Below are 8,964 nucleotides of genomic sequence, written 5' to 3'. Positions count from 1 at the left end.
GAAAATAGCAATTTTGCCATTATAGGAAAAGGTTTGATTTAATTATATCTTAGGCTAGAAATCTCTGATTTATAAGCCGTTTGTGGCAGTAGTCTTTATTTGTTAAGCCTTTTTATTTCTTGCTGAAATTTGAAAATTTACCATTTTTGGTATATTTTCAAATTGTCTCCTTTTTAGGGTTATTTTCATATTTTTAATTTGCCTATTTATTGTAAGCCTACAGGTAAGAGTAAAACAGTTTTGTGATCATTATTTCATTGAGTAATAAAGATTTTACTCTTCCCAATTCCTGGCTATCTTTGATCAACAGGTTTTGGAAGCTCGTTACCGGGTATTCGTGCTTGAATCAACAGTCTCGAGTATACCGCTGCATCACTTTTATTTGGAATAATGCAGCAACATAGAAATATGGAGATGAGGCAGCTAGCTTGCATTCCTTTGAAGCAGGAGGTACGGGATGAGTATCAATATCTGCAACTTTATGTGAGTCCCTAAAGAAGAAATCTGTCCATTGGGAATATACAAATTTATTTTTTTTCGTTGATGGATAATAATAGAGCCACTGATAAATTGTAAACAGATCCTTTAGAGTGGTATGAGATTTGGTTACAAAATATAGTTCACTATTTTACAGGAATATTCTTCATAGAACTCTCTCACAACCGGTAATCTGCTCCACATCTTAGATCCCACAATGAAATTCTGACTTTACCAAAAAGGGTGATGAAGGTGTTGGTCTTTAAGCACCACATCTCAATGATTGCTTTCATCATGGATGGGTCAAAATTATATGACCCCATTGATATCACCACCGCTCTAAGGATGTCTGCTTCTTTGAGTTTACCTGATGACTTCCTCAAAGCCTCAAATACCCATTGCTTGTAATCGATTCAGTAGGGGTTGTATTAAACAAATGGAAGTCGTTTAGTCCAGATAATGGATGTGGGATCAACGTTGGCAACCAAGTGTTTCCAACTCAAGTTTTGATGCAGATGTTTCATAGGGATGGTTCCTTTTCTTTCGAAATTTGTTGATGTAAGCCTGCCAATGTCATGAGGTTCTCTGGGTATAGTGATCCACTCATTAAAGTCACTCCCCTGATATGGGATGGTTTTTTCTGAATTGATGGCGTAGTGTTGAGGGAAATATAACCCATCTAGAACTTTGGCATGATCATCATATGATCTGTAGGGAGATTCTACTATTCTACGTTTTGTAACGGGGCCATCAGAAAAAGGCTACATATAAATAATAGAATAATGATTAAAAATTTTTGAGATAGTAAATATATTACAGTGATTCTTGCAAAAATAAAAATAAAAATAAAAATAAATAAAGAAAATTGTCATTGTATGTACAGATGAAAAATAAACAAATTAAAAAAGAGGGAAAAAAAAAACCCTAGTGTCTACATAACAAAAGTTGTGCACTGATCATTGAGACAATATTGCTTGCATAAGAAAAGGTGCACTGTTAGGATACTATATCAGGCATCATTAGAAAAAAAGGGGTAATATCGGATAATGGTTTTATAAAAAAACACACACACACAGATGTTATATTAACATCTTGAAAAAGCATTAAGGAATGAAAAAAAAAAACCAATGAAGGAGATGATGGAAGAGATTAAAAAGCAAAAAAGAACAAGGTCTAACCTCCAACATCGTTGAAAGGTTCGAGTTGCAGGGTCACTTTGTTTATAGTTTTTTTAGAAATAATAAATTCAAATCCTAACCGAATTTATATTTTATCCCAATCTAAATAAAATAAAATTTTAAAAAAATATATGATAAAGATTAAAAAACCGGATAATTTCAAGGTGATTATAAAATTCAAAAAAAAAAGATCAGCTTGAAAAGAAATGCTCAAGATTTTGTAGATGTCCTCGGATTTAAAAAAAAAATAAAGAAGAAATATCCAATATATTTTGGGATATTAAAAATTATTATTAAAAAAAGAGAAAATCAGTGATATATTCAATAATGATAATAATAAATAATTTTAAAAAATCAAAAGACCTGATATATCTTCAGATTTCTAAAAAAATGGATTAGATATTTCTTCCAATAAAATTGGGATTTAAAAAAAAATTGGGTTAAAAAAAACACTCCTATCTCTTCGTTAGGGATTTGGTGGAACAAAAAACCAAAAAAGATTATGAAGAAGAAGGGAAAGGAAAAAAAGATCCAAGATGGAAAAAGGGAGACTGAGAGAAAAGAGAAGAAACTAAGGGCTCTAACGAGGAGAAGAAGAGCAACAAAGAAAGAGGTCAGAATGAAAATCAGAACTAGACAACGAGAAAAGCTGCTAGATCTATTTAGAAAATAAAATAAAAAGAGGGGGGGGAACGTTCTTTGCATGATGGCTTATGTCACAGTCCTACTACTGATGGAAGGTTAGTGCTACTAGCACATAGTTTTTTTCTTCTTCCAAAGAACTATGATGGCATAACGGCAGCCCTTGCTCGTTGCCAGCCAAGCCTCACCTCACTACAAGAGTCACTAAGGCAAATGAAAGCAAATAAGAAAGCACACACAAAGATAGGCAGCCCAATTTAGCTTAGACTTTTAATGATTACACTTAATCAGTACTTCATCTCTCGATAGATATTTCGATGTTTACAAAATTGCCAGCTAAAGGCTTTATCTAAGCCCCAAGAGGACATAGCGGTTACCAAAACTGCCTACTAAGGGATCATGGGTTGAGAACCGCCAGCTAGTCTGCCAAGTGTCCACATTCAAGAAAACATGGGTCAAACGTCCAATGCAACCACCTATTGCAACCATTTCCATGCTTACCTTTGGTCAGAGCCACTTGGCCATAGGGGTGAGCAAAAAAATCCATATCCGATCCGATATTCGGTTTTTTGACCTGAATTTTTTGGGTACTCGATCCGAAAAAGAGGGTCGGGTGCCTGGTCCGAATTTTTAAAATGAAAACCGGATCAGATACGAGTCGGGAGAAATTAAAAACCGGGTATCCGAATTCGATTCGGTTTTTAATACATTCATTTATATATATAATTATATATAGATAGATTATTAGATATATATTAAATTTAAATTTTATATGGTTTAAAAATTAAAAAAGAAAAAAAAATCGAAATCCCTCATTTAAACCCTTTAAGATATATATAATCATTTAAACCCTTTAAGATATATATATATATATATAGAGAGAGAGAGAGAGAGAGAGAGTTCAATTTTTTTTATTTTTACTTTTTAGACTATATAAAATTTAACTTTATTATATGTATATATTAATAAATTTAAAATTTTACAAAGGCATAAGTAGAAAAAAATTAAAATCCCTCGTTTAAATACTTAAAGAGTTACTTATATAGTTATATTTATATATATATATATATATATATTAACAAATTTAAAACTCTTTTTAGGGTTAAAAAGTAAAAAGGAAAAATTTCAAATCCTTATGTCTAAGATTAATGAAACTCTTTATTATTTTTTTTTGACTTTTTGTTGTAGGGAGAATAATGTAAGGTTTTAATCCTCTTCATAAGTTATAAGTTTCTCATATTTGTTTTTTTATGAATGTTGATGTTGTTATATTTAAAAAAATCCATTTAGTAGATGAAACTTAAATTTGGAACCGGATATACGATATCCGATCCGGTTTTTAGCACCCGGTTTAAACCGGGTCGGATACGGATCAAGCTTTTGCCGACCCAAAAAACTGGGTCGGGCACCCGATTTTGCTCATCCCTACTTGGCCATGTCCGGTCGCCACCCCGCAAGTCCGTCGGCCATGCACACATGGGAGAAAAGTGTTAACCATCTTTCCCACGTTTTCCACCATTTTGGCAACTGAATAAAGCAACCGCTGTTCCTCAATCGCCCACTGCCTTGGTAAAGCGCAAACGTCCCTCCACATGTCTTCTGATCGAATGCGTGCGGCAGCCAGCCTACACACGCGCTCACTCGGCCATGCGCATGTGACAACCCACTTGCACGCATGCGCCCAGGTCTCTCGGTCACACCGACCTGCCCACCAGGCTATGGTAGGGTTTCTCAGCCATGTCTGCATGGCCCACTTGCTCATGGCAAGTTTTCTCAGTGTCTTCGATCACGCTCGCTCAGGTAACTCGGTTGAGGTAATTTTTCTCGGCGCTATTGGTCACACCCATCTAGCCCACTCGTTGAGGCAAGTTTTACCACTCATCTGCCCGCCACGACAGATTTTCCTACATATCTCCCGGATGGGTCTCAAGAACCATGTTCAAGACAACAACTCCCTGTGAGGTACAATGCATGAGAACTCTCATTAAGAGTCTCACCTTATATCTCTTGATGCTCACATAAGGGTCTCAAGGCTTATGTTCAAGACAAAGATTCCCTATGAGGTACAATGCATAGGAACTCTCATTGAGTGTCTGACCTCATGTTTTTTTATGCTCACAGACGGGTCTCAAAATTCATGTTCAAGACAAAGGCTCCCTGTGAGGTATAATGCGCAGGAACTCTCAATGAGTCTCACCTCATGCATCTTGATGCTCACATAAGGGCCTCAGGACTCATGTTCAAGACAAAGATTTCCCCTGTGAGGTACAATGCATGAGAATCCTCAATGAGAGTCTCACCTCATACCTCTTGATGCTCATAGACAGGTCTCAAGACTTATGCTAAAAACAAAGACTCCCTATGAGGTACAATGCATGGGAACTCTCAATGAAAACCTCCTTATGCCTCTTGATGCTCACGGCGTGTCTCAAGACTCATGTTTAATACAAAGACTCCCTGTGAGGTACAATGCATGGGAACTCTCATTGACAGTCTCCTCATGCCTCTTGATGCTCACAGACGAGTCTCAAGACTCATGTTCAAGACAAAGACTTCCTGTGAGGTACAATGCATTAGAGCTCTTAATGAGAGTCTCACCTCATGCCCCTTGATGCTCACGGGAGGGTCTCAAGACTCATGTTCTAGACAAAGACTCCCTCTGAAGTACAATGCATGGGAGTTCTCAATGAAAGTCTCACTATACCTCTTGATGCTCACATAAAGATTCTTAAAATTTATATTAAAGAGAAAAACTTATATTTAAGACAAAAACTCCTTATGAGGTACAATGCATGGGAGCTCTCAATGAGATTCTCACCACTTCCTCTTGATGCTTACAGAAGGGTCTTAAGACTTATATTGATGATAAAAGCTCCTTGTGAGGTACAATACATGGGAGCTAGCAATAAGTCTTACTACTACCTCTTGATGCTCACAGAATGGTCTCAAAACTCATATCCAAGACAAAGACCTTTTGTGAGAGCCTCTCCATTATCTCTTGAGACTCTCTTTAGTGAGTGGAAAATTTGTTGAGAACCATCAATTCTTGTGGAGTCCAAAGCAATGGTGGATAAGTACTCTCTTGAGATCTTCATTGGTCAATAGAGATCTTGCCTTAAAAAAAAACTATTAAATGATGGTCTCACCTCATGTGTCAAAAAAAAAAAAAACATAAATAAAGAATAAAATAAATAAATAAATAAGAGAATTGTCTAAAATTGATTAAAATATGTTCTCAAGTAAAAAAATAGTTCTCTAAGTGAGGATAAAAAAAAAACTTTAGACAAAAAAATATTTAAATGATGGAAAAATAGACTTCACAAGTGTAAGACACTGAAGTCTTTAAAGTCCACAACCAAAAGAAGTTTATGATTCACAAACAATGGAGGATCACCAGAGTCCACAAGATGTTTTAAAAGTAAACTGTCAAAGTGATGAAGTTAGTGACCCAATCATATGAGTAGTTATGACTTGGAAACACATAATCCAAGGTTCAAAAGCATGGGAGAGTGGAGGCTTGAAAAGTTCAAATGATCAGATTTATACGCTCAAGAATCTCAAGACCTCAAAAGTTAAAGAGTTGAAGAGTTTCACAAATCCAAGACTGAAAGCTTCACAAGCATAAAACACCGGAATATTCTAAAGTCTAAATGAAATCAAGTTCGTGATTCACAACATAGAGAAATCACAATTTGAGATCCAACTTATATTCAAGATACAAACAAAATAAAAGACCAAAGTCAACAAAGTCAAAAGAGATGTTCTCAGCGTGGTTTTTGGCGAAAAAGTTGGGATAAACCAAAGTCAAAATAAACTCAAATTATGTGAGGCTAGAGGAAGATTAGGAAAGTAGGATTACGAGTGTTAGAGTTTTCTAATCCTTGTATTATTGATGAAACTTATGTATTTATGTAATTTTCCTTCTTCCCTTTTGAAATTAATAAAATTAATTTCTCTCGTATACGTTATTTCTCATTTACACTTGTTTTTAATCGGAGGTTCTCATGATTTAGTCTGCGTTAATTAACATTAGGGATTGCCCCTAATAGAAGTCATGAACTTACAATCTCTTGAAATCTAACAAAACTAAAATTTGATTTGTGATTCATCATTTTTAACCGGTCAACCCTAATTAAAGACCGGATAAAATAAAAGACACCATAAATTATAATTATAATATATATATATATATATATATATATATATATATATATATATATATATATATATATTACCACCCTCCCTCAAAAATCCCTCTTGGCACACCCTCTAAATCCATCTTGTCACACCCAAGTCATTAATAACTAAATATAATGTGTTTGTAATAATTATTGTTATATAATATAGTAACGAATAATTTATTTTTATGTTTTTTTCACAAAATAACTTTTTATGATTGCAGTCCTTCCGCAAAAGCATGTTCATTGCATATATATATTAGTTGTATTTCAAAGTTTTCTGTAAGTATACATTATATGTATGATGTATCTTTAATTATTTTATCAGAGTCAGTTATGTTTATATTGTATGTTGGGATAAAAGTTTCATGTAGCCACTATAATAATAGAAAAATTATTATTTTATAAATTTTCTAAAAACTTATCTACCATTTTTAATTTTTATTATTTTACTTATGTACTTATTTAACCTTATCTATTTTCCAAATTTTTTTATCCGATAATTAATTAAAAATTTATTTATTTTAATTAATAAAACATTTTTAAGTCAGATCTTAATATTTGTTATATATATATATATATATATACATAATTAGATGTGTTAAAATAATGTTGGTTGAATAACTTGGGTGTACTTATTGGTAAATTTCATTGAAGAAAATTTATAATTTCCATCCAGCAATACTACTATAGAATAAACACTTTTTTTCAATAATAACTATTTAATCTCTATTTTATAAACTAAAATTCCCACTTTAAATTTAAAAATTTTTTTCCATAAAGCAGGTGAACTTATTTAGTAATACAAAATTACAATATATACTTTTAACAATATTTCGAAAATAGATAAATTTTTACTAAAATGTGGATCACTATTTTTATCAAAGATAAAAAAAAATAATAATAATACCCCTTATTTTATAACAAACATGTTTACTTTATAGTTGAAAATTGGCTTATAAATTTTACAAATATATAGATTGTTTTTTTCCTCTTGTTTTTAACCAAAATTAATGAAGAAGAGAAAGGGAATTATAATTTAAGTTTTGCATAAAACTTTTTAATTGACTCTTAATTAGAGTACGGAATCAAATAATAATTATTGATTTATAAATAAATATAATTTTTACACAGAAGATAAGCGATTTGTCATTTTTACAAATATATTAAAAGAAAAAAAACCCTAAAAACCAATGGCCACTTGGTCTATATCTTAGCAGCAGATCCAAGTGAAGGCATAAATATGCAACATATTAACTCTACACTTGTTGCTTGTAATAAGTGCTTATCCAAGAAAAAAAAAAGACCGAAAAATAACTAATTCTATAGCTTTCAAAAAAATAAAATAAAATAAAATAAAATCTTATAATAATAGAGAAAAGAAGGCTCACTTAAAATTTTAAAATAATTTTAACAAAACAAACAAACTCTAAAATAGAAAAAATACTAAATCACATGCATGAATCTTTACATCCTCATGACTCTATGATATAACAAACTAAAACTACCTTATTTCAATGTACTATTTTTAATTCCACAAACAACTCTCACACTCTTCTTCACCAGAGTACTCATCATCATTATCACCATCACTATCATCATCATCATCATCATCATCATCTTGATCATCTTCTTCTTCATCTTCATCATCATCATCATCATCATCATCATCTTCTTCTTCTGCTATTTCTTCTTCTTCTTCTGTCTCTGCCTCTTTCACAAACTCGACGGCGGCGTCCATCACCGGAATCAGCTCCGGCACCACTCCCAGCGATGTATCAACCTTCTTGATCTCTTCTAGAAGGTTCTTTGCTACATTATCTAGCACATGAGCTTCCATCCTTTTCCCCATCTCACAATTCAATTAAACACACTTGCTATAAAGTCTTACGATAATATAATAAGAATACTAATAAGATGTGTGTGTTTATATATATATATATATAGATATATATATATATAGATATAGTAATATTGGAAATAAAGTATATTGGATTAGGATTAGGATTAGGATTAGGATTAGGAGTAAGGGATTGTTTTGAGTTGGATTAGGACTTGGGGTTAAATATAGAAGGGGGGGTGAAATTTTTTTAAGTGTATAATTTTAATGTATATAAATACATATTGTATAAAACTGTATATTTTCATATACATGCAGATAAAGTCTGTGTATTGGTGTGTATTTGCGTATGTGGGGAAGGGAGGGTTCTTTTCTTGGAACCCCCCTGAAAAATAGTGAAATTATTTATACATAAGATTTTTCAAGAATCGATTACCACTGCATCTTTTATACATAAGGTTCACTTTTGCATTTGCGTCCTTGCAATTTGTTTAAGCTTTCGGTAATTGAATTTTTTTTATTATTTTATAATTAAATAAAAGAAATCAGAAACATGCATAAACATAAATACAAACTCAACAAACACATGTATACTCACTTTATGTGACATTTGAGATTTGATCTTGGATCCTCTAACAAAAAATCTTGG

The sequence above is a fragment of the Dioscorea cayenensis genome, unplaced genomic scaffold (genome assembly GCF_009730915.1).
Source record: "Dioscorea cayenensis subsp. rotundata cultivar TDr96_F1 unplaced genomic scaffold, TDr96_F1_v2_PseudoChromosome.rev07_lg8_w22 25.fasta BLBR01001249.1, whole genome shotgun sequence".
Lineage (NCBI taxonomy): Eukaryota > Viridiplantae > Streptophyta > Magnoliopsida > Dioscoreales > Dioscoreaceae > Dioscorea > Dioscorea cayenensis.
The sequence above is the reverse complement of the archived record's forward strand: the minus strand, read 5'-3'. Positions refer to the sequence as shown.